The following is an 18,631-nucleotide window of genomic DNA, read 5'->3' as shown; positions in this document are numbered from 1 at the left end:
ATAGTTGGCTGCTCCCATGTTGGGGGCATAGATATTTAAAATTGTTAGATCTTCTTGTTGGACAGATCCTTTGAGTATGATATAGTGTCCTTCCTCATCTCTTATTATAGTCTTTGGCTTAAAATCTAATTGATCTGATATAAGGATTGCCACTCCTGCTTTCTCCTGATGTCCATTAGCATGGTAAATTCTTTTCCACCCCCTCACTTTAAATCTGGAGGTGTATTTGGGTTTAAAATGAGTTTCTTGTAGGCAACATACAGATGGGTTTTGTTTTTTTTATCCATTCTGATACCCTGTGTCTTTGAGTATATGTGCTGCCGAAGCGAGCACAAATACCCTGTGTCTTTGATTGGGGAATTTAGCCCATTCACATTCAGGGTAACTGTTGGGAGATATGAATTTAGTGCCATTGTATTGCCTGTAAGGTGACTGTTACTGGATATTGTCTCTGTTCCTTTCTGATCTACCACTTGTAGGCTCTCTCTTTGCTTAGAGGACCCCTTTCAATATTTCCTGTAGATCTGTTTTGGTGTTTGCAAACTCTTTCAGTTTTTGTTTGTCCTGGAAGCTTTTAATCTCTCCTTCTATTTTCAATGATAGCCTAGCTGGATATAGTATTCTTGGCTGCATATTTTTCTTGTTTAGTGCTCTGAAGATATCATGCCAGCTCTTTCTGGCCTGCCAGGTCTCTGTGGATAAGTCTGCTGCCAATATAATATTTTTACCATTGTATGTTACAGACTTCTTTTCCTGGGCTGCTTTCAGGATTTTCTCTTTGTCGCTAAGACTTGTAAATTTTACTATTAGATGACGGGGTGTGGACCTATTCTTATTGATTTTGAGGGGGGTTCTCTGTGCTTTCTGAATTTTGATGCTTGTTCCCTTTGCCCTATTGGGGAAATTCTCCCCAGTAATTCTCTCCAGTACACCTTCTCCTCCCCTCTCTCTTTCTTCTTCTTCTGGAATCCCAATTATTCTAATGTTGTTTCGTCTAATGGTGTCACTTACCTCTCGAATTCTCCCCTCGTGGTCCAGTAGCTGTTTGTCCCTCTTTTGCTCAGCTTCTTTATTCTCTGTCATTTGGTCTTCTATATTGCTAATTCTTTCTTCTGCCTCATTTATCCTAGCAGTGAGAGCCTCCATTTTTTATTGCACCTTATAATAGCTTTTTTGATTTCAACTTGGTTAGACTTTCGTTCTTTTATTTCTCCAGAAAGGGCTTTTATATCTCCCGAGAGGGTTTCCCTAATATCTTCCATGCCTTTTTTGAGCCCGGCTAGAACCTTGAGAATCGTCATTCTGAACTGTATATCTGACATATTACCAATGTCTGTATTGATTAGGTCCCTAGCCTTCAGTACTGCCTCTTATTCTTTTTTTTGTGGTGAATTTTTTGCCTTGTCATTTTGTCCAGATAAGAGTATATGAAGGAGCAAGTAAAATACTAAAAGGGTGGCAACAATCCCAGGAAAATATGCTTTACCCAAATCAGAAGAGATCCCAAATAGTGAGGGGGGAGAAAGGTGATTAAAAGAGGTTCAGAAAGAAAGAAAAAAAAAGAAAGAAAATGAATAAAGAAAAGTATAAGAAAGAAAAAAATATATATATTAGATAAACTAGTTAAAAATGTTAAAAAAGAAAAGGCTAAAAGTTAAAATTTTTAGGAGAAGAAGAGAAAAAAATTAAAAAATAAAAAAAATGAAAAAGAAAAAAACCCTAAATTAACTGCAAGACTAAAAAATCACAGGGAGAAAGCCATGAGTTCCGTGCTTTGCTTTCTCCTCCTCTGGAATTCTGTTGCTCTCCTTGGTATTGAAACTGCACTCCTTGGTAGGTGAACTTGGTCTTGGCTGGATTTCTTGTTGATCTTCTGGGGGAGGGGCCTGGTGTAGTGATTCTCAAGTGTCTTTGCCCCAGGCGGAATGGCACCGCCCTTACCAGGGGCCCAGCTGAGTAACCCGCTCGGGTTTGCTTTCGGGAGCTTTTGTTCCCTGAGCGCTTTCCGTAGAGTTCCGGAGGACGGGAATACAAATGGTGGCCTCCTGGTCTCCAGCCCGGAGGAGCCGAGAGCCCGGGGCCCCGCTCCCCAGTGCGCCCTCAGAGAACAGCGCCCAGTAACTCCCGTCTGCCTAACCTCCGGCCGCGCTCCGAGCTCACCGAGCTCACCGAGCCTGCAGCCGGTTCAAGGTAACCCCGAGCTGCAAGCTCACTGTCGGCTCTGTCTCTGCAGCCGGCTTCCCCGTTCCAATACCCGCAAGCTCTGCGACACTCAGACACCCCGATCCTTCTGTGACCCTGCGGGACCTGAGGCCATGCTGACCCTGCGTGGTCTTCACCCCGGTTTAGCCTCTGGAGCGATGTCCCTCAGCGGAACAGACTTTTCAAAGTCCCGATTTTGTGCTCCGTTGCTCCACCGCTTGGCGGGAGCCGGCCCCTCCCCCCGGGGTCTATCTTCCAGTCGCTTTGGATTCACTTCTCTGCCAGTCCTACCCTTCAGAGAGTGGTTGTTTTTCTCTTTATAGAATTGCTGTCTTCTTCTCTTCGGTCTGCCGATGGATTTGTAGGTGTTTGCAATCTTTAGATAAGCTCTCTAGCTGGTCTCCTGCTAGCTGAAGTCGTCTCAGCCTGCTGCTTCTCCGCCATCTTGACTCCTCCGAATTTTGTGTTTTTTTTTAACAGCGGGGCATTTATTCTGATTTGGGCCGGCTCGGCTGGAGCTGGCTGGTCTTCGATAGCATCTGGTCCAGTGTCAGCCGGAGTGACAGCCACATGCTTCTCACAAGCCCATTCTTGCTCAACATGGTGGTGGGAAGATGCCCGGCCGCAGGAGAGAGCAAGCCCTAATGGGCGAACACATCTTCAGCCTCTGCCTGTGTCCCATTTGCTAATGTCCCATTGGTCAAAAGCAAGGTATGCGGCTAAAACCGATGCGTTTGGAAGGTATGGAAGGTATGGATATGGGGTGGAAGAGAATTATGGTAACAATCTTGCAAACAACCCACGGGTTTTTGTTTTTTTTTTTAAGATTTTATTTATTTATTTGAGACAGAGAGAGAGCGTGAGAAGGGGGGAGGAGCAGAAGGAGAGGCAGAAGGAGAAGCAGACTATCTGCTGAGCAGGGAGTGCAATGCGGGGCTCAATGCGTGACTGGATCCCAGGACCCTGAGATCAGGACCCGGGCTGAAGGCAGGCGCTTAACTGACTGAGCCACCCAGGCGCCCCTCCCACTGTGTGCTCTTATCACCCCCATTTTATTGATGAGGAAACAAATGCTTGGAGAAGCTAGGGAACTTGATCGCACAGCTGCTGTTGGGCAGAGCTTAGTCTCACATCCAGGACAAGTGGGGGCAACTTCTGGGCCTTTGGTCCTGTGCTGTGTGTACTGCCTGCTTTCTCAGACCTGCGCCATCATGTCCCAGGGCACCAGCTCAGTGGGGGAAGAGAGAGAGGAAGTCACTTAAGCAGCCTCCCCCGGGAGCCACTTAGCCAGATTGCTAGCAGGTGTCCATATTGCCTGCTGAATTGAACAACCTCTCCAGCTCTGAGGAAAATCATCTTCATAAACCTGACCCATAGTTCAGCTATTGTACTGGACACTGTGACCTCGGAGTAATCTTGGGAATATGGGAAATAGATGGAAAGAATAGAAGATGGTGGCAGAAATGAGCCATTGTGCTGCACGTAAATGTGTTAGCCCAGTGGGCAGTCCTTAAATACCTACCGTGTCTGAGCTAGATCCTGACTGTTTAGGAGAAGTACAGGCAGGGGAACTGTTGTTCCCTGGAATACGTTTTCAACAAGGCGTGTTAAGGGAACTTGTTGGCTTGATGGCGTTGAAGACAAGAGACGTAAAATGGAGTCACCCATGCTAAGCCCACATCGCCAAAATGAGACTCCACTGAAATACAGTTTCGGGTCTCCCAGAAATGGAACCTTAAACCAGCCAATCAGGAGTCGCCAGGTCAGTATTCATTAGGTCATCTGCCTGGCAGACCCCTGCCCTTCCCTACAAGGAAAGTAACCTTGCAATAGCCAGTCTGCATTCTGTGTTGTTCCTGCTCCCTTCTGCCTCTGCAGTCTCTTGACCCCTTTCTATCTGCTAGGTTGGGTGCTGCTCATTCATGATTTTTCAGGTGAATTCTGTTGTTTTTGTTTCTGTTTTTCAAAGATTTTATTTATTTATTTGACAGACAGAGATCACAAGTAGGCAGGCAGGCAGAGAGAGAGGGGAAAGCAGGCTCTCCGCTGAGCAGAGAGCCTGATTCGGGGCTGGATCCCAGGACCCTGGGATCATGAGTCTGGGAAAATGGGGGTGAGCAGGCAGATTTGGGGTAGAAATTAGAGGAATAAAATCCCCACGCCCCATTTTAGATTTGCAATCAAGCTGAAACTCTCAGTCTCCCAGGGTTTGGGTTTTAAAGTGGGAGGTGGGGCAGTATTTGTAAGAAACAAAGACCCAAATTTGCATTTGAATGTGGTGCCAATCAAGGCTCCTGAGCTGGAACACCATTAGCAGGAAGGTAGCTGTGCAAATGCTCATTAGTTTTCTAGATTCACAGAAGCATGCTAAGAGAGCTTGAGTGTCTGATGAGACCCAGAGGCCTCAGTGATCAGCCACCTTTCTCCCCAGAGAAAGGCAATGTTCCCCAAGAATAACTATAATCTCCTTTACTCCTCTCTCTCTCTTTCTCTCTCTCTCTCTCTCTCTCTCACACACACACACACACACACACACGCACACACACACACACACCTCTATCTCCTCTGTATTCTCAGGGTCTCAGGATGTCAAAAGTGGAAGGACAGTAGAAACTTCTAGGTCAGGACATCACTTACAGGAAAACTGGGTAGAGAAGAGGAAGAGGTAGGAATGTACAACTTGGTCATGGAAGGAGTTGGGAAAGAATCTGTTTATTGTAAGGACCTATTTAGCAAGAAGCTTTCTTAAAGTTAAACTGTCCCTGTTCCCCTTCCTCCAGTGGATTTACTTGGAGACAAGTCCCGGAAACCAGCCTCAGGTAACAAAGCTCAAATACAGGGATGGGTCAGGCCAGGTGGAGACATCTGATCAGCGATCAGCGGGGTTGGGGGGAGGGGGATGCATACTGTCTCCCTGGTTACCAAGGAGTATGGGCCCCTCCCTTTGGGAGCCTATTGGGTGCCAATCCCAACCAAGGGGATAGGCTGGGTCAAATGTCCACTAGGGTAAATTGTAACTCAGTTGGTCACCTAGCATCACTGTGGAGTTTCCTGTGTGTGTTACAATCTCTTTGGCCACCCGTGCGTGGCCAGGCCCGACCGCATGGCCTTTGCCCTTAAAAGCTAGTCTGCGAAACAGAGAAGGGTCGCCCTCTCTTGTAAGAGGTGCGTCCCCGAACGTTCGGTTAGATTCTTGATGCTTGGCGCAAAATAAAGCTTTGCTTGACCTTCGCTTTCTATCAGTCTCGCTCCTTTAATCACGGACCCATTCTTGGGGCATAACATTTATCACCCACAGAACCCTTTCTTCACGGAAAGGAAAGAATCTTAATGGGTTGAGGACAGAATGGAAACACACAGTGGGGCAAAGGAACCCTTCAGGAGAATTTCAAAGAAGAGCAGACCCCTGCCGGAAGGACTGGAAAGGTGGGGGAGGGTAGGCAGGTGCAATTTGTAGTGGAAGAAACGTACAGAGGATGAACAGGTCATAGGGACATAGGGACACTGTAAAGGGGAAAATTCTCAGGCTTAACCCTTGTCCTGGCCCTAAGGGAGCTTCTAGGACTGCCTGGCCCACAGGAGGAATCCAATAGCGCTGTGATTCAGGTAGATTTAGGTTCAAGTTCCAGCTTTCCCATAGAGCTTCCTTTTTTACCAGTCTCCTATTTATGCACATTAATGCTGAGCTAGACTGTCCTGGTTTTGATCAGTAATGCTGGTCTTCAGGAGGGTGTGCCTAGGGAGGCAGAAGGATGTCCCCCAAGGCAGAGGTCTGTCTTGGAAGCTGTGAGTGACATTGTTTTGGCTAGGCAAGGGGCATGTGAGCATTTTCTCTTCCTCTTTTGTGTCTGAACTTCCTTTTATTTTTTTTTTCTCCCCTGGCTACCTTCTGTCTTCCATGTGGTCATGTTCTTCAGGGAAGGTGGTCTCTATTCCCAAGGAAGTGGCATCGTTGGTCCAAACCAACGATTTGTTGTTTGATTGTTTTCTTGTTCCCCTTCCTTCATGATTGGCTTATGCACGGCCTAAGAAATTCTGACAAAGAACGTGTGCTGGGGCTTCTGGCAAAGGTTTTCCTCGTTGATTGGAAGAAGAAGAAGAGGGAAGAACAACCCCTTTACTGTTTCTGGATACTGTTGTGAGAAGAAAAATGCTGCCTGGGGCTTGAGCAGCCATTTTGTGGCCATGAGGAGGCTCATAGGTTGAGCACAGCAGAAAGACGCCGGGCTTTTCTTTTCTTTTTTTTTTTTTTTTTAAAGATTTTATTTATTTATTTGACAGAGATCACAAGTAGGCAGAGAGGCAGGCAGAGAGAGAGGAGGAAGCAGGCTCCCTGCTGAGCAGAGAGCCCGATGCGGGACTCGATCCCAGAATCCTGAGATCATGACCTGGGCCGAAGGCAGTGGCTTAACCCACTGAGCCACCCCGGCGCCCAACGCTGGGCTTTTCTGATAGAACAGAGCTGCTGAAATCAACCCAGTCGGAGGCTGCCTCATTTTATTATGTGAGATAATAACAATTCTTCAGAGTTTAAAGTTAGATGAATTGGCAGGGTCTATTTCTTGCTACTGAATGTTCCTTAAAAAGAGAGATGGACATGTACCTTGGAGGCCTGAGGAGGGAGGCTCTGAGGAAAGCGAGAGACTGAGACCAAAGAAAGAAGGCTAGAAACTGGAATGTTTCTCTAGGAAGAGCCACAATGAATGGCCTGACCTTTCACAGAGCATAGTGACTAAAACCGTGGACTAGGGGCAGAGTTGCCCACTTTCCAGTTCCACATTTACCGCTTCCTAGCTCTGTCATGGTTATGCCCCAATAATGGGTCCGTGATTAAAGGAGCAAGACTGATAGAAAGCGAAGGTCAAGCAAAGCTTTTATTTCGCACCAAGCATCAAGAATCTAATGTTCGGGGACACACCTCTTACAAGAGAGGGCGACCCTTCTCTGTTTCACAGACTAGCTTTTAAGAGCAAAGGCCATGCGGTCGGGCCTGGCCACGCACAGGTGGCCAATGAGATTGTAACACACAGAGGAAACTCCACAGTGATGCTAGGTGACCAACTGAGTTACAATTTACCGTAGTGGACATTGAACCAGCCTATTACACCTTGATTGGGCGCCCAAAGGGTGAGGCCCATACTCCTTGGTAACCAGGGAGGCAGTATGCATCCCCCCACTGATCGGATGTCTCCACCTGGCCTGACCCACCTTTGTATCTGGGCTTTGTTAAAAGAAGCTGGTTTCCAGGGCTTGTCTCCAAGTAAATCCCCTGGGGGAAGGGGAGCAGGGACAGTTTCTAAATAGGTCCTTACATCACCTTGGGCAAGTTGCTTGATGCCAGTTTCCTTACCTGTAAAACAAGAGCATAGTAGTACTACTCTACAGGATGCAAGAAAATTAAATTAATAATGTGAGGGACGTAGCAGTATCTGTGGGCAGTAGGTAGCCCATGGTAAGGAGGACACCAGTATTAGCCATGAGATGAGTGGCATCTAAAAACCAGCGCCAATTTTTTCCCTTTGTATGTTGTAATTCCCCTTCGTAAAGAAATTAGACTTTTTATTTGAAGACAATTGTAGATCTATATGCTTTTATAAGAAAAAATGGAAACCCCAAGTACCATGTATTGGACTTCTCCCAATGACAACATCTTGCAAGACTATATTTCTTAAAAAAAGATTTATTTATCTATCTATTTATTTAAGATTTTTATTTATTTATTTGATAGAGATCACAAGTAGGCAGAGAGGCAGGCAGAGAGAGAGGAAGGGAAGCAGGCTCCCCACCCAGTAGAGAGCCAGATGCGGGGCTCGATCCCAGGACCCTGGGATCATGACCTGAGCTGAAGGCAGAGGCTTTAACCCACCGAGCCACCCAGGTGCCCGGTTCATTCATTTTTATTCCTGAAGAGTAGGCCATGGTGTGGCTATTCCAGAGATTGTTCAGCCATTTATCCAGTGAAAGACATTTAGGTTATTTCCAGGTTCTGACTAACATGAATAAAGCTGCTGTAAACATTTGGGTAGAGACTTTTGTGTGAGCATAAATTTTCATTTCTCTGGGACGAATGCCCAAAATTGCCACTGCTGGGGTCATATAGCTGGTGCATATTTAGTTTTTTAAGAGACTGCCAAACTGTTTCCAGAATGGCCGTAACATTTTACATTCTCACCAGCAACGTGTATTTCTTCACCTCCCTGCCAACATTTGGTGTTGTCACTGTTTTTTATTTTAGTCATTCTCCTAGGTGTGTGGTGATATCTGACTGTGGTTTTAATTTGCATTTCCCTCATGGTGAATGATATTAAACTTCCTTTCCTGGGCTTATTTGCCATCTGTATATTCTCTTCATATAAAGTATCTCCATATCTTTTGCTCATTTTCTAATTGGATTGGTTTTTGTTTGTTTGCTTTTTTACTATTGAGTTTTGAGAGTTCTTTATGTATTCTGGATACTAGTCCTTCATTGGATATGTGGTTTGCAAATATTTTCTCTCAATCCGTAGGTACCAGTCTTTTTTTTTTTTTTGGTAAAGTTTTATTTATTTATTTATTTGACACAGAGAGAGAGAGAGAGAGATCACAAGTAGGCAGAGAGGCAGGCAGAGGGGGAGGGGGAAGCAGGCTCCCTGCTGAACAGAGAGCCCGATGTGGGGCTTGATCCCAGGACTCTGGGATCATGACCTGAGCTGAAGGCAGAGGCTTAACCCACTGAGCCATCCAGGTACCCTGGTACCAGTCTATCTTTTTGTCCTTTTAATAAGGTCTCAAGACTCTGCTCCAGTATTTCAGAAGATGATTCTTGGAAGGGAGGAAGCTGGAACTTGAATTTTAGATAATGAGCACTTAATTAATGCAGTGTATTCATAATAACAGATGGGAGCCAGGAATGCACGGTGGAAAGGGAGAACGGGGGGAGACAAGGCATTTATGTTCTCCCTGACTCTAAGGACACAGAATTGGGAATTATCCCTAGTGAGAGCTCCCATTTGAGGGTGCTAAGAATGACTGCACTTGGGAAAACCATCTCCTGGCAGCAGCCAAGAAGAGAAAAAAAAGTAGAAAGAGTTGAAGGAAGGACCCAAACTCTTCAGAATTAGAAAAACTACCAAGAGAAGATCAGGATGTCCCCCTTACCTCTCATCGATGAGGACATTTGTACCTCAAATAGTAAGAACTGCAGAAGTTCAGAGAAGATTTAGATGGCCCAGAACATCAAGGTTGCTTGGCCAGTTGCCTCCGTTTAAAGATGGAAAACCAAGCGTGGGAAAATGGATTCTGTTCCTCATCTCCCTCAATACACGTGTTTCTGGGACAAAGAGAGATAGGAGAGATTCTTGAAAAGGAGAAATTAAAAAGTTTAAAATAGGCTGGCAGAAGTGAGGGGAGAAGGAAATGTCGAGAAAGATCTAGCAGCTTGGGGTGTGGTCATCACTGCAGATTTGAAAACTTAGCCTCTCAGTGGGGATGTTGGAGATGTTTCTGTCTGGAAAATGAGGGTTTCTTTAAAGTGGGGAGCATAATTATTCAGCTGGGCACGAAGTCCTTCTAAAGGAGAAATAATGTCACAGTTAAGGTCTTTTATTTTTTCTTCCAATGATCTGCTTTTTTTGTTGCAAAAGTAGGACATGTTCGACTGAGTAGTAACAACATTGTTGAATCACTATATTGTATACCTGAAACTAATATAGCACTATGTTAGTTATGATGGAATTATCATTAAAAACTTTTAAAAAATCAAATAAATAAAAATTTTACAAAATGCCCTCTCCCCCAAATATGGAACACCTTTCCTTAAAGAAAACATGGAAACTACTAACAAGGAAAAAGAAAAACAGAAGGAAGGAAAAGAAATTACTCCTAATTCTACTACACTACCAAAGCTGTTTTACATTACTTCCATTATTTCACATTATTTTTTAAAACATGCTACAAAGCTCAAATTTTGTGTCCAGCTTTTTATTTTCCCTTTTCCATTATATGACAATTTTCCTTGTTCTTAGAAACTTTCGGTCAATGTAATTTTTAATGCTACTTCATAATATATCAAGCAGCTGGACTATAATTTCCTGAATAAATCATTCCCATTAGTTGGACAATTAGCTTGTTTCCAGTTTCTGTCTATTAAAATTAATGTTTCGATGAAAGCTGCTACGACAATACCCACAGCCACTATTCAGCGAGCACTTACTGCGCAAAGTGGTTCCCATCCCTCATTTATTTGATTCTCCAAACAACCCTGCCAGGCAGACATGACTGTGGCTTGTTCCCCTTTCTTTTTATTATTAAATTATAAAAATAAAACGTGTCTCTATAAAAGCAATTCAAGCAAAGCTAAAGGGATCTAATAGGAAAAGGCTTGTGATGCGTGTACCAGCCAAGAAACACCAGTGATTGCTGGAAAACCACTAGAAACCAGGGAGAGGCCCTGAAGAATTCCTCCCCCCCACAACAAAACATACAGATTTCAGAGGGAGCATGGTCCTGTCAACGCCTTGATTTCAGACTTCTACTTCCAGAGCTGTTAAACGATACATTTTTGGGTTTTAAAAAATACATTTGTCTATAAAGCCACCCAGTTCGTTGTACTCTGTGAAGGTTGTTCTAGAAAACTAAAACCCATGCAAACTTCCAGAACTAGTATGGGACAGAGCTGGAATTTAAAGTCAGGTAGGTGAGACCCCAAAGCCAGTGCCCTTAATCAAACAGGATTATTATTATTGTTTTTTTGTTTGTTTTAAGCAAACACCTATCTAATGCAGATCCTATGCCAGGCTCCGTTCGAGGCACTTCACACTGATTTCTCAGAAATTTCCCCACTATGTGGTTGAGGGATTTCCTCCTGGAATTAGCCGGCAGCCTCCACTAGGGGGCAGGCCCGCACCTTTGTGTACAGCAAGGACAAGATCCCAGAAGGCGGGAGGCCTACCGCAGGGCAGTTCCCTCTGCACAAATTGCCTGGAGCTTTGGTCCACTCAAGCCAGGACGGCCTCTCAAGACGGGGATGCTCACTCTAGAAGCACAGAAGCTTCTGGATTCTCTGAGGGAGGGAGAACCAGGCACCTGGGGGCATGGGCAGTCTGGTCTCTAGGGAGCTCTGCCTTGGGGTAAGGAACATGTCAGCTGTTTCTCCTCCAAACAGATCTTGACTCCATTTGCACTCAGCCACCTTCTGACGAGTAAGGGAGTCAACATTTGTGTTACAGGTGCCATTTGGGGGGCATGGAGGTCCAACTGTTCCCCTTTCTCTGGAATTGACTCAGCAGCCGCATCTGGACCTCCCCACCCTATACCCCGGTCCACTGTGGAGCCTGAGGTTTTGGCCGCAGTGCGGTGACGGTGGTAAGGAGAAGTCCCTGCATTCTTGCTGCTGAGTCTGTCCTGACTGCGTTTCTTGGTCATTCCGTTCTTCCTTGGATTCTGTCAGTCCCCAGCCAAGACTTTTTACTTCTTACAGTTCCCCCGCTCTTTTAAAGCTAGGCAGAGCGAGCATCAACTACTTACAGAAGAACAAAAGCAAAAACCTGAATTAAAAACATGAATCAACGGGGCGCCTGGGTGGCTCAGTGGGTTAAGCCTCTGCCTTCGGCTCAGGTCATGATCCCAGGGTCCTGGGTTCCAGCCCCACATCGGGCTCTCTGCTGGGCGGGGAGCCTGCTTCCCCCTCTCTCTCTGCCTGCCTCTCTGCCTACTTGGGATCTCTGTCTGTCAAATAAATAAAAATAAAATCATAAAAACAACAACAAAAACATGAATCAGGGGGCACCTGGCTGGCTTAGTCAGAAGGGCACACAACTCTTGCTGTCAGGGTGGGGAGTTCTAGCCTGATGCTGGATGTAGAGATGACTTAAATCAATAAAACCTTTAAAAAAAAAAAAGTGACTTAAAAAAAAAGATGGCTAATGTGGCTAGCAGAAATAATTAAGTCTGTTATTTAAAATCACGAGGGAGGGGTGCCTGGGTGGCTCAGTCTGTTAAACAGTCTGCCTTCCGCTCAGGTCATGATCTCAGGGTCCCAGGGTGGAGCCCCAGCTCAGCGGGGAGCCTGCTTCTCCCTCCCCCTGCTTGTGCTCCCTTGCTTCCTCTCTCTCTCTCTGTCAAATAAATAAAATCTTTAAAAACAAAAAAATAAAATATAATCACGAGGGCAAGAAATAGATAAAAATTAATAAATTCGTAAGAACGACCTGCACACAGAAAAGAGTCTAACTGCTTTGTAGGTTCTTCATCCGTATTCTTTGTCAAGGCTGCAGGAATTCACTAGAAATGATATCACACAAAACCGGGGGAAGAGGAACGAGGGAGAGCGACACGGAGCTGAACTTCCCTTTCATAGCAACGGAGACGATGAGCTTCAGGTTGATAACTCGAGACAGAGGGAGAACCGCATCATTTCGAATCGCAGCGTTACCGCCGCAGTTAAAACAAGAGAAGCGAGAGGGGCTTTGCCACATCTTGCTAAACACTGTGTATCCTCAACCTGTTCCATGTTTCGTTGGATGTTCGGCTCCGAGTCTGTGCGCTTCAAAAGGTCCAGGCTCCCTTGGAGGGAGGGAGGGAGGGAGCCGGGACCGAGCTCCAGGACTCCCCCACCACCCGCACCAGCCACCCCTGCCCAGAAGGGGGCGCAGTTCTCCAACAGAGGCGCTTCCAGGCTCCTAGCCAGTCCAAGAGGGGGAAATAGCCTCTCATCCTTGTTTTATTATCTATCTATCTATCTATTTATTTATTAAAGATTTTATTTATTTATTTGACAGAGAGAAATCACAAGTAGACAGAGAGACAGGCAGAAAGAGAGGAGGAAGAAGGCTCCCTGCTGAGCAGAGAGCCCGATGCGGGACTCGATCCCAGGACCCTGAGATCATGACCTTGAGATCATGACCTGAGCCGAAGGCAGCGGCTTAACCCACTGAGCCACCCAGGTGCCCTCCTCCTTGTTTTAATTTGCATTCCCTCAGTTGTGCATGAGAAAGACTATTTTCTCCTATGTTTATATGCCATTCGTTTTTCTTTTTTTCTGTGAATTGCCTTTTTATGTTCCTTTAGGCTTCATGGAAATTCTGTCCCCTCCTGCTCGGTACTTTCTTTTTCTCATCGGATCGCGGTATTACTCAGCTCCCTCCTGTGGGCTATTTTTGGCATCTTAGGTCGACTTTAAGTTCTCCTTTCCCCTTCCTCCTGCTCCTGTCCTCCCCTCTTCCTCCTAGACCTGTTTGAATTCGGAAATGCCTGCGGATAATGCGGACACGCGTGCTTTCTTCTCTGTCCCACTGTGGAGAGGGGGGACAGGTCCGTGGTGGTGATAGACCTTCCATCAGTGTTAAATATGAAATGACCTTCTCTGTCTTGTTCGGTGCCTTTTATTTCTGAGCACTTTTTCCCCTCCCCTTCTAGACATTTTGCAAACCCTCTGCATTCTCCTGTGGCCTTAGATTTTTGGAGCAAAAGCCAAGAAAATCTTGGTGGAGGCGTCCTGTTCTTTACGTCTGCCACAGACCTCGTCTGGGGCCAGGACTCTCAAAGTTGGCTCGCTGCTTGGGTGGGGGAAAGACAGTGGGGGAGAGGAAAAGTGTATACAAAAATCCTTAAGGAAAAGCCAAAATCAGATTTGACCATGTTTGTATGAACACAGAAATGGTTCTGGAAGAAAATGGGACCAATACTTGTCAGCGTTGCCTTGGGGGAGGGGATTTTCTTTCTTTTTTGACATTGTGGGTTTTTTTTTTTTTTTTAAGATTCACTTATTTATTCCAGAGAGAGAGAGAGAGAACGCGCGAGCCTGTGCAAGCGGGGCCAGAGGCAGAGGGAGAGGGAGAGTCTCAAGCAGACTTCTCCATGAGCATGGAGCCGGATGCAGGGCTTGATCTCAAGACCCTAAGATCAGATGTGAGCCGAAACCAAGAGTCCAAGGCTTAACCAACTGTGCCACCCAGGTGCCCCTGTCATGTCATTTTAAAAATTAGGATTATGGGTGAGTTTTACTTTCTTTCCTTCCTCTCAAACACCTCCATCCTCTCAATATTTGATAAATATTTATAAAATTTAATTATAATTAAATTATAAAATTTAACTATTTATAAAAAATAATAATATGGTGAAATTCAAAGAGTCACAAAGTACTCATCATGAAAATGAAGTTTCTCTTTTAGCTGTATCCCCAAAGGCTGCGACTTATATCACTTTCTTTCTTTTTTTTTTTTAAGATTTTATTTTATTTATTTTTATTTGAAAGACAGAGTTCACAAGCACACAGAGAAACAGGCAGAGAGAGAGGATGGGAAGCAGCTCCCTGTTGAGCAGAAAGCCCGATGCGGGGCTCGATCCCAGGACCCTGGGACCACGACCCGAGCTGAAGGCAGAGGCTTTAACCCACTGAGCCACCCAGGCGCCCCTTATATCACTTTCTTATGTAAGTTTCCAGACATGGTCTGTGTGTAATCTCTGTCCATCTCCCTCATCGGTGTCTGAGTCTATCTCTGTCTCTCGTCCTTTACTCTTTTTTTTTTTTTTAAAGATTTTATTTATTTATTCGACACAGAGAGAGAGATCACAAGTAGGCAGAGGCAGGCAGAGAGAGAGGAGGAAGCAGGCTCCCCGCTGAGCAGAGAGCCGGACGTGGGGCTTGATCCCAGGACCCTGGGATCATGACCTGAGCTGAAGGCAGAGGCTTTAACCCACGGAGCCACGCAGGCGCCCTGTCACTCTTTACTCTTTTTATACTTGTGAGTGTATCACATGCAGACTTTTATGCTCCCCACAGTATATCTTGGAAATTGTTTAACATTGGAGCCTGTAAAGATCCACCTCATTTTAAAAAATGGCTTTGTAGGGGCCCTTGGGTGGCTCAGTCAAACCTTTGACTGTTGATTTCGGCTAAGGTCATGGTCTCAGGGGTGGGAGATCAAGGCTTGCATTGGGCCTGCACTCAGCGGGGAGTCTGCTTGAGATTCTCTCTCTCCCCGTGCCCCTCGCCCCCCACTCTTTCTCTAAAATAAACAAAGCTTTTTAAAAATGGCTTTGTGATATTCTTTTTTGGGTTTTGTTTTGTCTTGTTTTTAAGTAGGCTCCACACCCAGCATGGAGCCCAATGTGGGACTTGACTTACGACCCTGATATCAAGACCTGAGCTGAGATCAAGAGTTGACACTTAATTGACTAAGCCACACAGACACCCCCCCTTTTTTAAACCTATTCCTTTTTAAAAAATGTTATATTCTTAGATGGAAGTTCTGTAGCATAATGAACTAACTCTCTTCCCATTGGCTGGGGAAGACTATTTTCATTGTTTTTTTTTGCTACTGCAAACAATAACCCAAAAAAATAACCCACAGAAAACATCTTTTCTCAGATTTGGGAGTATGTCTGGGGTTAATTCTTTTTTTTTTTAAGATTTTATTTATTTATTTGACAGATAGGCAGAAAGGCAGGCAGAGAGAGAGAGGAGGAAGCAGGCTCCCTGATGAGCAGAGAGCCCGATGCGGGGTTCGATCCCAGAACCCTGAGATCATGACCTGAGCCGAAGGCAGAGGCTCAACCCACTGAGCCACCCAGGTGCCCCTTGGGGTTAATTCTTGAAACTAGGGTTCCCGGGTCGAAGGTGTTTTTGTTTTGCTTTTTGACGCTTCTGATTTTTAATAGCTTATAATTTCCTTCCAAAGAAGTTGTATCAATGTGTGCTCACATCAGCAATGTGTGCAGGTGTCTGTGTCTTTATGTGCAGGTGTCTTTTTATGCTTCCTTTTCAAACTAATCTCCAGTCATGCTTTTTAATCTTGTCTGTCTGTTGGCTGAGACTGGTATCTTTTTTTTTTTTTAAAGATTTTATTTATTTATTTGACAAAGAGAGATCACAAGTAGGCAGAGAGGCAGGCAGAGAGAGAGAGAGAGGAGGAAGCAGGCTCCCTGCTGAGCAGAGAGCCCGATGCGGGCCTCGATCCCAGACCCTGAGATCATGACCTGAGCCGAAGGCAGCGGCTCAACCCACTGACCCACCCAGGCGCCCTGAGACTGGTATCTTGCTGTGTTTCTTTAATCAGTGGCAAGACTGATTTTTTTTTTTTTTTTAAGTAGGCTCCATGCCCAGTGTGGAGCCCAACGTGAGGCTTGAACTCATGACCCTGAGATCAAGACCCGAGCTGAGATTAAGAGTCAGATGCTTAACTTACTTAGGCACCCAGGCACTGTTCATCTTTTTATGTTTATAAACCACATGGATTTCTTTTCTTGTGAACTACCTACTCTTGGCCTTTGTCAACATTGTTTTGCTGTTGGGTTGTTGGTCTTCCTCTTATTGATTTTTATTTTTTATTGTTTATTTTTTTTAGAGAGGGATGGGGAGGGGCAGAGAGAATCTAAAGCAGCGCTTGATCCCCAGACCTGAGATGGTGATCTGTGCTGAAATCAAGAGTTAGATGCTGGGACACGTGGGTAGCTCAGTTGGTTAAGTGTCTGCCTTTGGCTCAGGACATGATCCCAGGGTGCTGGGATGGAGTCCTGCATCTGGCTCCCTGCTCAGAGGGAAGCCTGCTTCTCTCTGCCTGCTGTTCCCCCTGCTTGTGCTTGCTCGCTCTTTCTCTCTCTCTCTCTGACAAATAAATAAATAAAGTCTTTAAAAAAAAAAGAATTTCCTTAAAAAAAAAAAAGGAGTCGAATGCTTAACCGACTGCACCACCCCGGCACCCCTCCCTCTTCTTAATTTTTAAGAGGTCTTTCTATGTTAGGAAAATTAGCTCCTGCTTTGTTACATATGTTGTGAATATTTTTCCTAATTTGCAGTTAGTTTTTTTATTGTTTAGTATCTTTCTTTTTTTGTACTGTGGATGTTTACTTTTTTTTTTTTTAACTTATTGACACTTATCAGGCTTTTGTCAGATTTGTGTCTTTCTAAGAAAGCCCTTCTTTCTTCCAAGATTATAAAAAATTTTCCCATTTCTCTATTCTAGTAGCCTCATTTAAAAAATATTTAATATTATTATTATTTAATTTTAACATTTTTGGTCTATCTCAAAATAATCTGACATCAAGAATGAGGTCGGGGAGGGGCGCCTGGGTGGCTCAGTGGGTTAAAGCCTCTGCCTTTGGCTCACGTCATGATCCCAGGGTCCTGGGATCGAGCCCCACGTCGGGCTCTCTGCTATGCAGGGAGCCTGCTTTCTCCTTTCTCTCTCTCTGCCTGCCTCTCTGCCCACTTGTGATCTCTGTCTGTCAAATAAATAAATAAAATCTTAAAAAAAAAATGAGGTAGGAACCCACTCAACCTGACACCATTTTTAATTTGGATGACTACCTACATCTGGAACTATTTTTTGGTAACTCCATCTTTTCCCCCATTTATCTGAAATGCCTTTTTATTTTTTTTTTAAAGGATTTTATTTATTTATTTGACAGAGAGAAATCACAAGTAGATGGAGAGGCAGGCAGAGAGAGAGAGAGGGAAGCAGGCTCCCTGCCGAGCAGAGAGCCCGACGCGGGACTCGATCCCAGGACCCTGAGATCATGACCTGAGCCGAAGGCAGCGGCTTAACCCACTGAGCCACCCAGGCGCCCCTGAAATGCCTTTTTAAAATTTATTTTATTTTTATTATTTTTAATAAAAATATTTTATTTATTTATTTGGCAGAGATCACAAGTAGGCAGAGAGGCAGGCAGAGAGAGAGGAAGAAGCAGGCTCCCCATGGAGCAGAGAGCCTGATGTGGGGCTCAGTCCCAGGACCCTGGGATCATGATCTGAGCTGAAAGCAGAGGCTTTAACCCACTGAGCCACCCAGGTGCCCCTGAAATGCCTTTTTTATTCCATATAGAGGCTCAGTAAGACGGATACCAGCAGAAAGTCTTGGTCAACTAAACTGACACGCTGGCCAGTTCTTCATTTTTCTTGCTGATGTTGTTGTCTTTCAAGAAGGTAGAGGAAGTATCTAGAGGAACCGTTAACTTGGGCCAAATTCTGGCCAACTAGGCGGAACAAACTGGTGAGGGGAAGTGACAGGAGCCCTGGTAGAAAGTGACTGTGTCATTCTAGATACTCTGTCTGCCTCCCACCACTTTGGTTAACCCCCAGCTCCATCCAGCCCAGCTGGGAACATCCCTTGTGGCCAGCATCCCTGACAGCTTGGTTCTATCTCTAGCAACAGGAAGTCTCACAAGTAAGTTCCCCAAACATGCCCTGCTCTTTCTTGCCTTCATTTCTTTGCAGATGCTCTTCCCTCCATTTGCAAGACTTTCTCCCACTTTGCCTAGCTAACTACTTATCCTCCCTGGGTCAGTTTCAAGGTTGCCTCCAACGTGAAGTCTTCCCTGATATCCTAATCACTTAGGTCCTTAGTACCTCCTACCCTTCCTTAGTCTTTATCCAAGACTGATGGGGGACAGGAGGATGGGAAAGCCACTCACATTCCAGAAACCTGCTGCTCTGGAAAGTGGCCTGGGGTAG

This window comes from Neovison vison, chromosome 14 (assembly GCF_020171115.1).
Source record: "Neovison vison isolate M4711 chromosome 14, ASM_NN_V1, whole genome shotgun sequence".
Lineage (NCBI taxonomy): Eukaryota > Metazoa > Chordata > Mammalia > Carnivora > Mustelidae > Neogale > Neogale vison.
Note: the sequence above shows the minus strand (reverse complement) of the source record.